This window comes from Schistocerca gregaria, chromosome X (genome assembly GCF_023897955.1).
Source record: "Schistocerca gregaria isolate iqSchGreg1 chromosome X, iqSchGreg1.2, whole genome shotgun sequence".
In the NCBI taxonomy this organism is placed as follows: Eukaryota; Metazoa; Arthropoda; class Insecta; order Orthoptera; family Acrididae; genus Schistocerca; species Schistocerca gregaria.
In genome coordinates this window covers 697787255-697805638 of record NC_064931.1, presented here as the reverse complement: position 1 = coordinate 697805638, position 18384 = coordinate 697787255, and the positions used below count along the sequence as shown (strand labels likewise).

General features: G+C 43.3%; 1 non-coding gene across 1 annotated transcript; it reads right to left on the bottom strand.

Moving 5' to 3' along the window:
• Positions 1-5740: 5740 nt before the first annotated feature.
• Trnat-ugu (transfer RNA threonine (anticodon UGU)) lies at positions 5741-5815 on the bottom strand. The gene has a single exon. It is a non-coding gene; the product is annotated as a tRNA-Thr (tRNA).
• Between the last annotated feature and the right edge of the window lie 12569 nt (positions 5816-18384).

Genomic DNA, 18384 nt, shown 5'->3' with positions numbered 1-18384 from the left:
AGCATTCTTTCTGGCAACATTTAATTTAAAAAATGGACCATTACCTGCAGCCATTTGAAGATTATAAGACTGACCATCAATGAATGTCATTGGGATCATTTAAGAGCTGGCCAGTGGTCTTGGACTGTCACTGTAATTTCCTGCCTACCACACGTCCAGCCTTCAGTGAAGAGAGCCTTTGGAGAATAGGATTACTATGTCATCAGTGTCAGTAATTGAAATGATTATATCTAGAAGATTATTGTCAATAGCTTCAGATGGAGAGATGGCAAAAGAGAGGTTCAAATTATAAATCTGCCAGTTTGCCCTCTGGAATACCAGACTGGTTGGTAGGTTTTGATGGGGGTGGAATGAGAGCAACATAATCACCGGGAAGTTGGTTACTGTCACAGAGATCATCACATATGAACCACTCTAATGAGGAGACTAAGTTGGGCAAGCAAAGTGTATGATCAACGGCTGATGATAATCCATACACTGTACTCAAATGGGTAGGGACCTGTCACTGAGATAACACAATCCAAAATTATCAATGAACAGACAATAGCACATTCTATGGACCTCCCACACAGGGGGTTACGCACATTAAATTCTTTATTTTATTTATTATTTATTATATTATTTCTCTTTAATTTTATTTATTTATTTATTTATTATTTATATTCTATAATTTCTTTATCAGGTTAAGCAGCTGTGGGTACCACATTTCTTCGTCTAGCAGCAGGTAAATATTGCAAATAGTCAAGCCAATGGTTGTTTGAATCTGGACAACCACCACCTCAATCTATGACTGGAGGGACACCCATGCACTGTAGACATCTGTGTGAACAAACTTGAAGAAGCCTCCAGATGCCCTCTTGGAGTTGGCACAATTCCTACAGAATGCACATTAGGAATTGAATTAGGGTAGCAAAGTACACTCCTGGAAATCGAAAAAAGAACACATTGACACTGGTGTGTCAGACCCACCATACTTGCTCCAGACACTGCGGGAGGGCTGTACAAGCAATGATCACACGCACGGCACAGCGGACACACCAGGAACCGCGGTGTTCGCCGTCGAATGGCGCTAGCTGCGCAGCATTTGTGCACCGCCGCCGTCAGTGTCAGCCAGTTTGCCATGGCATACGGAGCTCCATCGCAGTCTTTAATACTGGTACCATGCCGCGACAGCGTGGACGTGAACCGTATGTGCAGTTGACAGACTTCGAGCGAGGGCGTATAGTGGGCATGCGGGAGGCCGGGTGGACGTACCGCCGAATTGCTCAACACGTGGGGCGTGAGGTCTCCACAGTACATCGATGTTGTCGCCAGTGGTCGGCAGAAGGTGCACGTGCCCGTCGACCTGGGACCAGACCGCAGCAATGCACGGTTGCACGCCAAGACCGTAGGATCCTACGCAGTGCCGTAGGGGACCGCACCGCCACTTCCCAGCAAATTAGGGACACTGTTGCTCCTGGGGTATCGGCGAGGACCATTCGCAACCGTCTCCATGAAGCTGGGCTACGGTCCCGCACACCGTTAGGCCGTCTTCCACTCACGCCCCAACATCGTGCAGCCTGCCTCCAGTGGTGTCGCACCAGGCGTGAATGGAGGGACGAATGGAGACGTGTCGTCTTCAGCGATGAGAGTCGCTTCTGCCTTGGTGCCAATGATGGTCGTATGCGTGTTTGGCACCGTACAGGTGAGCACCACAATCAGGACTGCATACGACCGAGGCACACAGGGCCAACACCCGGCATCATGGTGTGGGGAGCGATCTCCTACACTGGCCGTAAACCTCTGGTGATCGTCGAGGGGACACTGAATAGTGCATGGTACATCCAAACCGTCATCGAACCCATCGTTCTACCATTCCTAGACCGGCAAGGGAACTTGCTGTTCCAACAGGACAATGCACGTCCGCATGTATCCCGTGCCACCCAACGTGCTCTAGAAGGTGTAAGTCAACTACCCTGGCCAGCAAGATCTTCGGATCTGTCTCCCATTGAGCATGTTTGGGACTGGATGAAGCGTCGTCTCACGCGGTCTGCACGTCCAGCACGAACGCTGGTCCAACTGAGGAGCCAGGTGGAAATGGCATGGCAAGCCGTTCCACAGGACTACATCCAGCATCTCTACGATCGTGTCCATGGGAGAATAGCAGCCTGCATTGCTGCAAAAGGTGGATATACACTGTACTAGTGCCGACATTGTGCATGCTCTGTTGCCTGTGTCTATGTCCCTGTGGTTCTGTCAGTGTGATCATGTGATGTATCTGACCCCAGGAATGTGTCAATAAAGTTTCCACTTCCTGGAACAATGAATTCACGGTGTTCTTATTTCAATTTCCAGGAGTGTATTTCTTGCTGGGCATCACAGATTGTAGGATATAATGACAGTAGTTGTCATAGTTCAGGGAGGTGGCTCTAGTACCTTTTACAATTCCACTCTAGAGTTGCCCTGCCAATATGCTAGGAGAAGGGGAGTGGGAGTACGAGGATGAAGCCAGAGTAGGGAACTATGCAGCAGATACTCTGCTTTCCATTACCTGCATTAGTACAATTTCTGGAATTTAGGTACTGCATCAGGTAGAAGTGGACTCAGGGCCGCAAAGCCTGAAGGAACCACTTGCATCTCAGATTTCTGCATTTCTTTTAAGCTCTTTGACTTTTCAAGGCTTGCAAAGATTTGCCCAATTTATGATTGTGATCAAAAATGGGGATGTCTACTGTCTGCGGTTCCTTCAACTACTGGATGATGGTGTGTCGCAAGTATCCATGGTTCCAGAAGGACGGTTCCCCAGAGGGGGTTGTGATGCTACATTTATTTTGTTCGTGAATTAAATTATAAATTCAAACAAAGATATAATTCCCTATAATTTTTTGTGTCCGAGACATGAAATTGAGATGGAAGTAACATATCACAACTCCCTCCAGCAAGGGTAATTTTAATATAAAACCTTTCAAACTATAATTGAGAACCATTTTCACAAAACTCACTTGATGAATTTTTTTACATTTTCCTTTTTTCTTACACTCACTCACTCTCTCTCTCTCTCTCTCTCTCTCTCTCTCTCTCTCTCTGTGTGTGTGTGTGTGTGTGTGTGTGTGTGTGTGTGTGTGTGTGTGTGTGTGTGTGTGTGTGTGTGTGTGTGTGTGTGTCCTCTACAAGCCCATGCAGCGCTTTAGCAAAAACTGCTGTATTCTGCGTTTATAGCACAGGGAATACAGCCCGTTTTTGCAAAACTCGCCTCATGTGAATGATGTGAATGTAGTGGTCTTTTCAAAATTCACTTTGTGCTACTTAATTTCCCCAAAGGTGTTAGGGGTATTCCTTTTTTTTCATAATCTGTTTAATGTGCAACAGATGTCAAAACAAGTACTTTTCTGACTGTTATGGCACTCCTGGAAGATCTGTTTTGCTTGGAGGTAGCTGGCAGTGCGTATTACTGAGCATGCCAACTAAGTTGACTGTTGGTACGGTGGCTGATGGTAGTTCCCATCAGCCATCATGGTGGGTGTCTATTTAATTTGCATGGGCAGTATTGAACTATCTTTGTCAATGACAGATGCTACGTGAGTTGGTTGCCAGTTACCACTATTTTGTAAAAGTTAAGTGTAGAAGAATAGACTTGTGTTAAATAGTGAATATGTAAGGTGATGGTGAATATAATAATTCTGTGATGGGCATAAAAGAAGTGAAGCAAAATCATCTCCATATTAATAGTAAAATTCTGCTCCTGATACTGACCGCCGGCATACTAAAAGGAGTGAGGCAAGCCACCTTGGTGGGAAGGACTGTCATGCATGCAAAGTCTTGATGCTGATGTATCATATTTCATTGATCTATTGTATTATTCAGGAGATAAGACCAAGCCAGACGCATTCTTTCCGTCACACATGGATGTCTCAGCACCAGCTAGATATGTTGTACACACCAATGAAGCCAAGGCTTCTAAGTCGGTCTCTATCAAGTTTAGGACAAAACTTAGAGATGGATCCCTTCTACATTCCAAAAAATAACCAGGGGATTGCTTAGCCTAGATTGCTCAGCACTATCAAGAACATGGGTCTGCATACAGGAACCAAGAGGTGGCTCAAGAGCAACTTAAGCCAACATAGTTATGACCCAACAAGAAAAAGAGCACATTTTGCAGTATAAGTGTAATGCATGTCATTACAGCACAGGGAAAATGAGTAGTTCATATTTGCCTCCCAGTATTAAATCTAAATATAATGTGGGAACAATTTTGCAAAGAACCCCAACAACCAGGCAGTAAATAAAACTCTATGCAAAATTTAAGACAGTGTTCCATAAGGACTTCAAATCTCGTCTTTGGTAAACCTCACAGTGACACAAGTTAAATGTGCAAGGAGCTCAAACTGAATAAGGTTCACAGAAATCGTAGAATGCCAGGAAGTGCGTAAAACTAACCTGTGCTCACATAAAGCCTGTGCAAAGAAGTTCCGCAGCATCATGAACAAACACTCTGAAGAAACTGTAAAAGTTCTCTCTGACATGCCAAAAATCAACCTGTGCCTAAACTCTCTAATGGAGAAGTCTTTTACACACAGCAGGAATGGTTCTATAACCTGATTGTGGTGATGCATGAACCAAGACAAGGTACTGATAACGTTTTTTCATTATAATTCGTGTGGAACAGAAGCTGAAAGAAGCACAAATGAAATTGTATCTGTACTAAAACATCTTCTCGTATATTATTTGGAAGAGAGGACTGAAATTTGAGCTTTTTTTTTCAGACTTGTGCAATTTTCTGTATGCTGGTACATTTTATAGAATGCACTAGAATGTTCTCTGAACTTGTTCTTGGACATTGTTTCATGCCACTGGGTAGTGTATTCGGTAGAGTTGAAAAGGAACATCACAAGAAAGTAGAGGTCATACCAGCTTGTATGTACAGCAATATTCTAGCAAAGTTTGTAAAGGTACTGGTGTGGAGAGAAGACCAGTTTTCCTACAACTTCAAATGGACTACTAAAGAAATATTGAAGTCTAAGAATTTTTAGCATATTGCAGCAGTGTCAGCAAATGTGATAGACTAATATTTTGCAGAATTTGCCTGAGTTGCACAGATTTTCTGGTCTTTACCAGGTTGTGGCTAAATTAATCTAGCCTTCTTCAGAAGCATAAAATTACTATAACATGCCAGAGAAAGGTACAGTCAACATTAAAATTAAAACATATAGTACCAAGGTACCATGCCGAATTAAAACTACATAACTGAATGAAATGATAATTAAATGGACACCCTGGCTGCAAACAGGCATTGATGTACTTCATTAGGGACATGTTGAAAATGTGTGCCCCAACCGGGACTCGAATCCGGGATCTCCTGCTTATATGGCAGAAGCTCTATCCATCTGAGCCACTGAGAGCACAGAGGATAGTGCGCCAGCAGGGACTTATCCCTTGCGCGCTCCCCGTGAGCCCCACATTCCCAACATGTCCACACCACTACATTCGTACTGGACCTAATAGATGTTTGCCCATCATACTCATTACTCGTGGCAGATGAATATACCAAGTCCCGTACGAGTTTGGGCATAGCTTGTGCATTTACACAAGAAGGTCAATGGCTGGGAAACCATATTTTAACTATATATGACGGTAGTATCTGTTCCCGAAAGAATAGTTACCGTTGAAGACCATGCAGCTTTGCTAGAAATGAAATGATAATTAAATGGACACCCTAGCTGCAAACAGGCATTGACTTCATTGGGGACATGTTGAAAATGTGTGCCCCGACCAGGACTCGAACCCAGGATCTCCTGCTTACATGGCAGACGCTCTATCCATCTGAGCCACCGAGGGCACAGAGGATAGGGCACCAGGGGGGACTTATCCCTTGCACGCCCCCCATGAGCCCCATATTCCCAACATGTCTGCACCATTACATTTGTAGTGCGCCTAACAGATGTTTGCCCATCATACTCATTACTCGTGAAATACATCTGCAGCTAGGGTATCCATTTAATTATCATTTCATTTCTAGCATAGCTGCATGGTGTTCAATGGTAACTGTTCTTTCGTGAACAGATACTACCATCATATATACTTAACTGAAGTCCAGCCCTGGCATCTCTTCACCATGCGGTCATCTGGCAGCGGCAACTACTGCAGTGCCAACATAGATGCCGCTGCCAACCGACCTTGTGGTGAAGAGATGCCGGGGCTGGACTTCAGTTAAGTATTTTTAATTCAAGGTGGTGCCACAGTACTATAGGTTTTAATTTTAATGTTGACTGTGCCTTACTCTGGCATGTTATAGTAATTTTATGCTTCTGAAGAAGGCTAGATTAATTTAGCCAAAACCTGGTAAAGACCAGAAAATCTGAGCAACTGAGGAGGATTCTGCAAAATATTAAATATTGAAGTCTGTTTTAAATGAAGGTTATGATGCAGAAAAAGTTCCAAGCTCCATCATAAAAACTGCTTCCAGTTAAATGGGTTGAAACTAAACACTGCAGAAATCAATATGGTATGTTTCGAAACCAAACATTCAAAATATGTAGAACTTAAAGTACAACATAACAATCAACTTATGGAAGAAGTTGACACAGTCAAATTCCTAGGACTAGATGTGGACAAGAACTTCAGCTGGTATACACAAATTAACTTCCTATCAAATAAACTATGCAGTTTTGCACTTGCAATGCAAATACAAGCAAATTCCACTGACTTGAGTACACAAAAATTGTTTATTATAGCTATTTTGAATCTGTTATTAGACATGGTATAATTTTCTGGGAAAGTTCAAGTAGTGTATCTCAAATACTCAAACTGCAAAAGAGAGTTTTCAGACAAATGTGTACTGCATAGTAAACAAGTCTTGTTGCCCATTATTTTGGAAACTACAAATCCTAACTGTTCCACTCATATACATTTGTGAAATTATAATCTTCTTCCAAAGCACACAAAAATAATTTGAGGAGACTCATTTTAACCACACATATAACATCAGAAATAAAAATAATTTTATGCCATCCACACCCAGTTGAAATTATGTGCACAGACTCCACAGTATATGGGAATGAAAACATATAAAAAGCTAAAAGGGCAAAAACATATTTAATATGAAGCCAGAAATTTTAAAAATGAAGCCACAGCTGATTCTGTGGGAGAAATTCTACTATTCAATACAAGAATTCATACAGGATGAAATGATAATTTGAGCAAGGGGGTAACTAAGTGACAGATTTTATGTATGTCTATACAGGGTGCCCCATTTCTCTTGACCACTCTAAATAACTGTTTGTTCAGATGCAAATTACAAAATGTTTCAAGCAAATGTTCTTTAGCTGTCAGGGGGACATCAATTAGCACGATTGCCTTTGTTGTAGCTTTGTTTTTTACAAAGATATGAACAGTGGTATGACTTTTTTAAATGGCACCGTGTATTTTTTATTCGGTAATTCATTTCCTCTTCTAAAGACCTATTCAAAAATGTTGCACAGCGTATCGTTGACTGAAACACAATGTTGTTAATTAAATAACACAGCACTGACGTTGATACTCCCAGTGCTTAGTGCAAGTACTCGGGGCAATGCAACACATCCACGTGCTCACATTGACAGAGAACAACTGTAAACATAAGTAGAATGCACACCCGCCATTCCGTGAACCATCGTCAGTTGAATAGTTGTGTGAGTAGAATGTACACCAACAAAGAGAACGTAGAAATTCTACTCATATATGTGGAATGTAACTTAGCAGAACAGTAATTGAAATACTGTTTTCTTATGTATGGGTACATTTAGTACAGTAGTTTAGTCCTTTGCAATACTGTTGTGTAGAGTAGGCATACAGTAAAGGCTGCCCTTCTTACAGACTGCATCAACGTAACGTCTCCTTTATTATTGTTGTTGTTGTTGAAGGTATGGGAAATGCTATGCAGGCAGAAAAACTGTACAGAGAGAAATATCCTGACAAGAACCCATCTTCCCAATGGATGTTTTCTCATCTTGTTGCGACACTTCAGGAAACGGGAAGTTTCAACCCACAACAACGCAATCATCATAGCACTCCCACAGACAAAGCTGCCTAAGTTACTGTTCTCACTTCCTATGCTATGATTCCACATGTGAGCACACAACAGCTTGAACACGAGATTGGCATTCCTAAAACCAGTGTACATTGTATTGTTATGTCACCAGTTACACACGTACATCAAGAATTGCATGGGAATGATTTCCAGAATCGTGTACAGTTCTGTCAGTGGGCACAGCAGCAAATCCTCGCCAACTCAAACTACTTCTCCAATGTTCTATTTACTAATGAATGTTTGTTCTCAAACAAAGGACAGGTAAATACAAGGAACATGCATTACTGGTCCAATGACAACCCACGATGGCTTAGACAGGTGTAACATCAGCGGCAATGGAGAGTTAAGGTCTGTTGTGGGATGCTTTGTACTACAATTACTGGCTCTTATTTCATCAATGGTAGTCTAAACGGAACGAGAATGCTTATGTGGTATCAACACGATGGATGTCCAGCAGATAATGCCTTGCGTGTGCATCATGTTCTGAACCGAAGATATCCTGCCTGATGGATTGGTCAAGGAGGAACAGTTACTTGGCCTGCTAGGTATCCTGATTTAAATCCTCTGGACTTTTTTCTTTGGGGATGCATTAAAAATGTTGTCTATCACAATATTCCAACAACTCCAGAGGACATGCAGGAAGGTGACATGCTTGCTTGTAATTCTCTTCAGCAGGCAACAACTGGAAGCAGTAAATACTTCTTTCTTTCAATGAGTGCACCAGTCTATTGGTGTCCAGGGTCACCACTTTGAATGTTCTACTCCTGGGCAGTGGAACAGGAGAGTCAAAGTCAATTTTATGTTATGTTTTTACTTGGTTTTCATTTGTTTTCTGGCAACTCCAGCAAGTGGATGAGTTTGTGAGCCTGGGCTCAAAGTCAATGTTGTGTTTTGCAATTAATGACGTGTTTCAGTGAATGGTACAGTGTGATACATTTTTGAACAGGTCTTTAGGAGAGGAAATGAATTACTGAATAAAAAATACAAGGTGCCATTTAAAAAAAGTCATACCACTGTTCATATCTTTGTAAAAAAACAAAGCTACAATGAAAGCAATCACGCTAATTGATGTCCCCCTAGAGCTAAAGAACATTTGCTTGAAAAATTTTGTAATTTGCATCTGGGCAAACAGTTATTCAGGGTGGTCAAGATAAATGGGACACCCTGTATAACAAAATTGTGTTATTATTATGGTGCTGTTTGTTAACATCAGCTGTGTTGTGTTTATGGTGAAATTTTGCCACAGTTTTGACACGTCTCTTGAACCTGAATTAAATGATTTGTATTATGTACATTACGAGACAAATAACCGTTCACAATTCTACTTTGCTCTCCACAAGTGGTGAGGAGTATGAAGATCTCTCTGAGAATTTAGGAGGATGAAGAGTCCCCTGAAGTTGTGTAGAAGAGAAAAAAGACCTATTACTTTAAAACTTTAATGCAAAAAAATAGTCATTTAAGATTGAGGCATCACTGATCTATTTTGAGTGTAAATAGAGGTTTGATCAAGAAAACCATTTTCCTATTTCCCGCAGTTGATAAACCCTCAAAAATTTTATATATATGCAAAGGCTACCTTGAAACATACTCATACTCAGAACTGTATTAAATATACTAATTGTCAAAAAAAGAAAACACCCTCTAAATCTGCTTGTTAATTAAATAAATGGGTCTCTTGCAAAATTTCATTTTTTGCATAAAGCAAGTTTTGCAAAAGGTCCTCAATTATTGGAGGTCATCAATATGGTGGTGACATTTAGAGAAGCTCCTTGCCTTGAAGAAAGAAGCCAGGACAGGAGGGATACCTACTTGAGAAGTAGTTAGCAGTTGGAACCACCCATGTAACGGTAATTTAAAAGCCTTGGGTGTTCTCTGAGAACTCATTTGTAAGATGGACACAGCTTTCTGTAGGTACAGCTGTTAAGATTGTCAACCGGCAGCAGTGCCTAACCTGACAGTCTGCTGTTTTCTTGCTGAGGTGGAATTTCTGCATCGGACCCTGCAGGAACATTCACATTTGTTGGGAGTCTTGGAGCAGTCAACAAGTAGCATATAGTCAGTGTCCACAACAAAGGACCTTGTGGTAAGCATCATGCTGGTGAAAGTCTGGCTCTAGGGGCTCACACACTCACAGGGTTAGTACAGCCTTTGAAAAACGAGCATGTTGTTTACTATTCACAAGATGTAAATAATCTATGCGATTCACCTGATTGTAGGACAACTGTCGCCCACCATATACATAACACAGCTAGATGCTATGAGTGAGACAAGGTACATGCCGTCACGCACTACTGGTACCTCTCATTGCTGGTATTTCTCTTTCTCGGTCATTTCAATCCTATAATGGCTTCCTTGATATCAAACTAAACAATCCAGATGTAAACTGCTGGGTTTGACTGTTCAGTTTCTGCACATAACTGCATTTGAGATGGGGCAAGTCAATACATGGCTTAACCTGGTAACTGCACTCCTAGGTGGCGGTAGTAGTAGTACTTGTACAAACAGTAGATCTATTTGTGTACACTGTCAACAGAGGGCAGCACACATCTACATTTATTGAAAGACTAAGATGTTCTCAGGTGTTCGGATAATATTTCCTCGAGTGAGAAATTCATTCCCTACTTTGATGGTGTATCCAGCAACAGAATGTCATTTAAGACTATTAAAGCCTTATGAAGCTCAATATTATAGTATTCACCTGCACATTATTTTCACAGTATAAATGATTTATAAAGTAAAGTAAGGAGGTAAGCTCACTTTATATAATTTACGAAGCAGAGTTACAGCGAGTTAAAGCATATTAATTACTTACCAAATACTTAGTCAAAATTTTATGAACAGCTAAGGAAAATATTTTTAAAACCTTGATCACCCACCATGAAAGCTGGAACACTCATTGTTGCATGGTATGGGCCAGGTTGATTACCACTATACCAAAAGCCACACTGATATTTTCCCAAAATCCCTTCTGCATACAGAGCTAGGCTACTGTAGGCATTACTTAACCAAAGTCTACAGCCCACATTAAAAGGGTATCTTCTAAGTAATTGGGATCTGCACCAAGTTGGATTAAGGAAGACATTAAAGCAATTCAGAGGCGGGCTGCTAGATTTGTTACCAAGAGGTCCGAACAACATGCAAGTATTACGGGGATGCTTTGGGAAGTCAAATGGGAATCCTCAGCAGAAAGGCAATGTGTTTTTGAGGAACACCACTGAGAAAATTTAGAGAGCTGGCAATTGAAACTGACTGCAGAATGATTCTACTTCTGCCAATGTAAATTTTGCATAAGGACCATGAAGATAAGAGAAATTAGAGCTCATACAGAGATGTATAGTCAATCTGTTTTTCTTCACTCTGTGTGTGGAACAGAAAAGGAAATGACTAGTAGGTATCCTCTGCCATGCACTGTACAGGGTGTTGCAGAGTATGTATGTAGATGTAATTAGAATACCAAGTTTCGTCCTTGTTATGTACAGGTTGTATTACACCTAGAGTGTACTCTTCGGAGGATTTCCTCTTTACTCTTACCCATTTGTTTTAGGCCTGTACTCTTTAGTTCCTTCTTTAATACTGTTTTCATTCCGATGGCAAAGTTCTTCCAACTATTGTCTTTCTGCTCATGGCTCCCACACCCATTTCCCCTTATATACATTATTGTTACCTCTTTTCTCTTTTTAATTGTATATTGTGTGATTAGATCTTTTATTTTTCTGTAAGCATTTCAATGTTGCTTCCTTTGTCTGTTCCACTGCCTGTCTACATTTGTCATTCTACCGGTCTTCACATCTGAGTCCTTGATTCCCCATTCTTTCATGTATTGTCATGAGAATAGTATTTTTAACAGTGTTTCACACTACCTATCTGGTCCATACCACCTGTTGCAACTCCTTCCTCAAAAACGTAGATCTCTTATTACCTATGTTATATTAATTTGCTCTGGTTTCACGAGTCTAAAAAATGCTTCTTGTTCTTGCACTCATTGGTTTGTGGAACAAGAATATTCGCTGTTCATACGGCTAAGTCATTAAGAAAGGTATTTCTGTATGTATGCTAGACATCATTAATTTAGATTCATTGTCCATTTCATAGCCCCTTTCACTGGAAAGGTGACAATAAAAAATTGGAGAACAGATATTTTAAAAAAGAACTAATATTCTTACACAAAACGTTACACCAGACATTATAAATTGAAACGGTCCTTAAGAATGTGCAAGAAGTAAAAAAAATTATTATGCTGCAACAGTATCGCACCATCACAACATCATCTAAATAGGGTCTCTGATTCTGTACAACTTTTTTTTTTTGCATACACGAACATGAACAGAATGTTTTAAATTCTGGGCCTGCAGCATTACATATGTCTCGTAAGGACATTATCTGTACATTAAGCCAAAATGCTGCTTTGTGTAGCAGTTGTTATTATTGTGACTTTATTTTTATTGGCTATAGGACTATTTCGGCTCAAAGGCCATTTTCAAGCACTTTCCATATTACGTCGCTGACACTCTTACTGTCAGATATCTTAGTGAGTAATTTATAATTTCACCTGTGCTTTGCTTAAAAACACACCAAGTAAGATATCTGACAGCAAGAGCATCAACGATGTATTATGGAAAGTGCTTTAAAATGGCCTTTGAGCCGAAATAGGCCTATAGCCAACGAAAATAAAGCCACAATAATAACAACTGCTACACAAAGCAGCGTTTTGGCTTAATGTACACATAATGAATAGAATGTGTCCTGAAATAGCAGTGATTATATTTTTTGAGTCTGACTGGGATAACAGGCAACAGAAAAAAAGCATGCTAAAAGATTTAATTTATTTGAAGTTCTGATACATCTAATGTATTATGAACTGGAGAGGTATTTGACTGGCACTGTGCTTGGAAGGGAGGGCAAATTTTGCAGTATTTGACAATGTACAGACAGCCCTTTCCCCAACTTTCCCACACTGTTGGTTGGTTGGTTTAAAAGAGGGGGGAAGGGACCAAAATATGAGGTTATCGGTCCCGTGTTCCTAATAAAATCATGCCACAAGTGTGGGAACAAAACAGACGAGACATATAACACAAAACAGAAAGAAAGGAAAGACCACAAGAATGAAGAAAAGGCAACGAACAATAAAAGGAACAAAAGAGGACAAGAAAACAAAAGAGATGCAAGAAACAGTTAGAAAAGAGTACAACAAAGAAGCAGATTACAGTGGCTGGCCGACCACGAAAATAAAAAGGAAAAGCCAGCCATCCTACAACACATTAAAACCTCCACCCTAAAAGCACTAGGGTGGAGGACATAGAGGGGCACAGCATATGCGCTAAAACTCAGATCAAAGAATAAAACCCACCCTCACAGATGAAATGTAAAACTAAATCAGCCGATGAGGCATTGTCTGCAAAAATCAATGATATCAAGTCCGGCAACCGAATAAGTCGCAAGGCAGCCAAAGAAGGACAGAGCAGAAGAATATGGGCCAGTTGGGTGCCACACCTACACTGATGTGGGTCTTCACGGTGCAGAAGGTACCAGTGGGTCACCCAGGTATGGCCAATGCGGAGCCGGCAGAGAACCACAGAGTCCCTGCGAGAGGCCCTCATCGAGGACTTCCACACATTCTTGGTCCCCTTAATGGCTCGCAGTTTGTTCAAAAAATGGTTCAAATAGCTCTGAGCACTATGGGACTTAACATCTGAGGTCATCAGTCCCCTAGAACTACTTAAACCTAACTAACCTAAGGAGATCACACACATCCATGCCCGAGGCACGATTCGAACCTGTGACTGTAGCAGTCGCACGGTTCCAGACTGGAGCTCCTAGAACTGCCCGGCCACAACGGTCGACTCACTTTGTTGTGCATACTCAGATTTTTGCCATTCCATTTCCCAAAGCTAAAAAACCTTGTGGCGTAGTAACGAACGCAGGTCAGTTGCGGGAATGCTGATCTCCTGAAGTGGTTTCCGCGTAGCCTGTTTGGCCAGTCTATGGGAAAGTTTATTTCCTGGAATTTCGATGTGATCAGAAGCCAGAGGAACATCACTGAATGACAAGACCTTTCCAGGGCATAGCTCGACTTCTGGATTGATGCTACCAAAGTATGATGAGGGTAGCACTGGTCGACAGTTTTCAGGCTGCTCAAGGAGTCAGTAAATAAAAGAAAAGACTCCTTAGGGCATGAACGGAGATACTGAAGTACACGAGATATGGCCACCAGCTATGCAGTGAGCACACTGCAGCCATCGGGTAAGGAATACTGTTCAATATGGCCACCATGAACGTAGGCAAAGCCAACGCAACCATTAGCCATCCATGTAAACCACTTCAGAGCCCTGGATCACATCAAGAATCAAAAAAAGTGACGGCGGAGAGCCACAGGGTCCTTAAGACCACGTGAAAGGTCCAGGCGAAGCTTAGGCCTAGGGCAACACCATGGAGGTGTATGTGAATCAACCTCGAGGAGAGGTGATAAAGGCAAGGACTCCAGTTCAGACAGAAGTAATCGCACATGAACCACAATCGTTAACCCTGACCTGGACCACCAACGCGGGAGGTGAACCGCCTTAGTTGGGAAAAGAAGATGGTAATTAGGAGGTTCAGGAGAGCTATGAATGTGTGCAATGTAACTGGCGAACAGTTGTGCACGTCTGATCTTCAATGGAGGGACTCCAGTCTCCACCAGTACGCTGGTCACCAGACTCGTCCTAAAAGCTCCTGTTGCCATTCAAATTGCAATGAATCAAGCAAATGCAGTGTTGAGGGTGCCGCCGAACCATAAACCACACTCCCAGTCTTTTTTTTTTTTTTTTTTTTTTTTAGTGCGCACAACTATAATTGTCATTAGCGCCCTGACTAAATTAGGAATGTACCGCGAGGCACAAGGTTAAAACAGCAACTAAATGGGACAACACTATAAAAGACGTATTAATAGACATAGGATTAAAAAACTACAGCATAATCAAATGTCCTTAGACAGGTCTGTCAAGTTGATAAAACGAAGAACGCGAGCAGCAGCTCCTGGGTCATCCGCTAAAATGGCATCCAGAGTACATGGCAGGCCAAGATCAAGACGCAGCGTAGTAAAATCTGGACAGGACGTTAAAATGTGGCGGACCGTCAGCAGATGGCGATGGCTGAACTGGCAGTGTCCAATTCGTAGCCGGGCCAAAACGACCTCCTCCCACCGAGAAGGACGTGAGGAGGACGTCCAAGCTAGGAAGAGGTTTCAAGGCCCGAAGCTTGTTGTCCCTAAGTGCAGCCCAATCAGCATGCCACAGCGATAAAATGCGCCGACAAATGATCGTGCTACAATCGTATGAAGGGACACAACAAGAAGCCGTCCGAGGCTGGAGGACCGCAGCCTTGGCTGCGGCATCTGCAGCTTCGTTCCCAGGGATACCGACATGGCCAGGAACCCACATAAAGCTAACTGGAGACCCGTCGTCCACCAGCTGCTGAAGAGAGCGTTGGATCCGGTGCATGAAAGGGTGAACCGGATACGGATCACTGAGGCTCTGGATGGCGCTCAGAGAATCGGAGCAGATGACATACGCAGAATGTCGGTGGCGGCAGACGTAAAGAACAGCCTGGTAGAGGGCAAAGAGCTCAGCTGTGGGGACTGAACAATGGCCATGTAGCCGGTATTTGAAACTTTGTGCACCGACAATAAAAGAACACCCGACCCCGTCATTGGTCTTAGAGCCATCTGTATAAATGAAGGTCATATTAATGAACTTCGAACGAAGTTCGACAAAACGGGAGTGGTATACTGAACCGGGGGTAACCTCCTTTGGCTGCGAGCGGAAGTCAAGGTGAACATGAACCTGAGCCTGGAGCCAAGGTGGCGTGTGGCTCTCGCCCACTCTAAATGTTGCAGGGAGTGAAAAATCAAGGTGTTGAAGGAGGTGACGAAAGCGAACTCCAGGGGGTAGCAGGGCAGAGACATACAACCCGTATTGACGGTCGAGAGAGTCGTCAAAAAAGGAACGATACAATGGGTGGTCGGACTTTGACAGAAGCCGACAGGCGTAACGACAAAGCAGCATATCGCGCCGGTAGTTGAGTGGTAATTCACCGGCTTCGGCATGAAGACTCTCGACGGGACTAGTATAAAACGCTCCGATCGCAAGCCGTAAACCTCGATGTTGTATGGAGTTGAGGCGGCGTAAGATGGATGGCCGTGCAGAGGAGTATACAAAGCACCCGTAATCCAGCTTGGAGCGGACGATTGACCGATATAGGCGAAGTAGGACGGTTCGATCCGCTCCCCACGACGTGCCACTGAGAACACGGAGGACATTTAGAGAACGGGTACAACGGGCAGCCAAATATGACACACGTGGAGACCGACTAAGTTTCCTGTCAAATGTAAGACCTAAAAATTTTGTTGTCTCCACGAATGGGAGAGCAACGGGGCCGAGTCGTAAGGACGGTGGAAGAAACTCTTTGTAGCGCCAGAAGTTAATACAGACCGTTTTCTCGGCAGAAAAACGGAAGCCATTGGTGACGCTCCAGGAGTAAAGACGGTCAAGAGAACACTGAAGAGAGCGCTCCAGGAAACATGTACACTGCGCACTGCAATAGATGGTAAAATCGTCCACGAAAAGGGAGCCTGATACATCATCTGGGAGGCAATCCATTATTGGGTTGATCGCTATGGCGAAGAGAGCGACGCTCAAAACGGAGCCCTGTGGCACCCCATTTTCCTGGCGAAAGGTGTCTGACAGGACAGAACCCACACGTACCCTGAACTGTCGATCCATTAAAAAGGAACGAATAAAAAGAGGGAGGCGACCGCAAAAGCCCCAAATGTGGTGTGGAGAATGCCCGCCCTCCAACAGGTGTCGTAAGCCTTCTCCAAATCAAAGAACAAAGCCACGGTCGGGTGCTTCCGCAAGAAGTTATTCATAATGAAGGTCGACAGGGTAACCAGATGGTCAACAGCAGAGCGGCGCCTAAGAAATCCACATTGTACATTGGTAAGTAGGCGTCGAGATTCGAGCAGCCAAACTAACCGAGAGTTAACCATTCGCTCCATCACCTTACAGACACAGCTGGTAAGCGAGATGGGTCGATAACTGGAAGGCAAGTGCTTGTCATTCCCCGGCTTAGGAATCGGTACAACAATAGACTCGCGCCAGCATGCGGGAACATGTCCCTCAATCCAGATGCGATTGTAAGTACGAAGAACGAAACCTTTACCCGCAGGAGAAAGGTTCTTCAGCATCTGATTATGAATATAATCAGGCCCAGGAGCGGAGGACCGTGACCGGGCAAGTGCATTTTTGAGTTCCCGCATGGTGAATGGGGCATTGTAGTTTTCACAATTCGAGGAGTGGAAATTAGGTGGCCGAGCCTCCTCTGCCTGTTTTTGGGGGAGGAAGGCAGGGGGGGGGGGGGGGGGGGGTAATGAGTGGAGCTCGAAACCTCTGCGAAAAAGCGGCCGAAGGCATTGGAGACATCCTCAGGGGCCACAAGGACGTCATTCGCGACCGTCAAGCCAGAAACTGGTGAGTGGACCTTAGTGCCAGATAGCCGGCGCAGGCTACCCCATACAACAGAAGAAGGAGTAAAACTGTTGAAGGTGCTTGTGAAAGCAGCCCAGCTGGCTTTCTTGCTTTCTTTAAAAATACGACGACACTGCGCACGTAATTGTTTGTAATTGATACAATTCGCCACTGTAGGGTGGCGTTTAAAGGTGCGTAATGCACGTCGACGAGCACGTAAGGCGTCTCTACATGCTGCGGTCCACCAGGGGACCGGTACGCGGCGTGGAGAAGAAGTAGTGTGAGGAATGGAATATTCAGCAGCAGTGAGAATGACTTCCGTGAGGTGTGCAGCCTGACTATCGCAGCTTGTGAAGGTCTGATCCTGAAAGGTCGCCCTGGAAGTGAAGAGCCCCCAGTCTGCTTTGGAGATGTTCCAACTAGTTGAGCACGGAGAGGGGGTATGATGCAGGAGATGGATAACACACGGGAAGTGGTCGCTCGAATATGTATCAGAAAGCACATACCATTCAAACCGGCGTGCAAGTTGGGTAGTACATACAGAGAGGTCTAAACGGGAATAGGTGTGGGAGGTGTCTGAAAGGAAAGTAGGGGCGCCAGTATTGAGGCAGATAAGATTGAGCTGGTTGAAAACGTCTGATAACAGGGAGCCCCTCGGACAGGATGCTGGAGAGCCCCAAAGAGGATGGTGAGCATTGAAGTCTCCAGTTAACAAAAATGGTGCAGGGAGCTGAGCAATAATTTGCAGCATGTCTGCCCTGGTAACAGCAGACGACGATGGAGTGTAAACGGTACAGATGGAAAATGTAAAATTGGGGAGAGTAATGCGGACGGCAACTG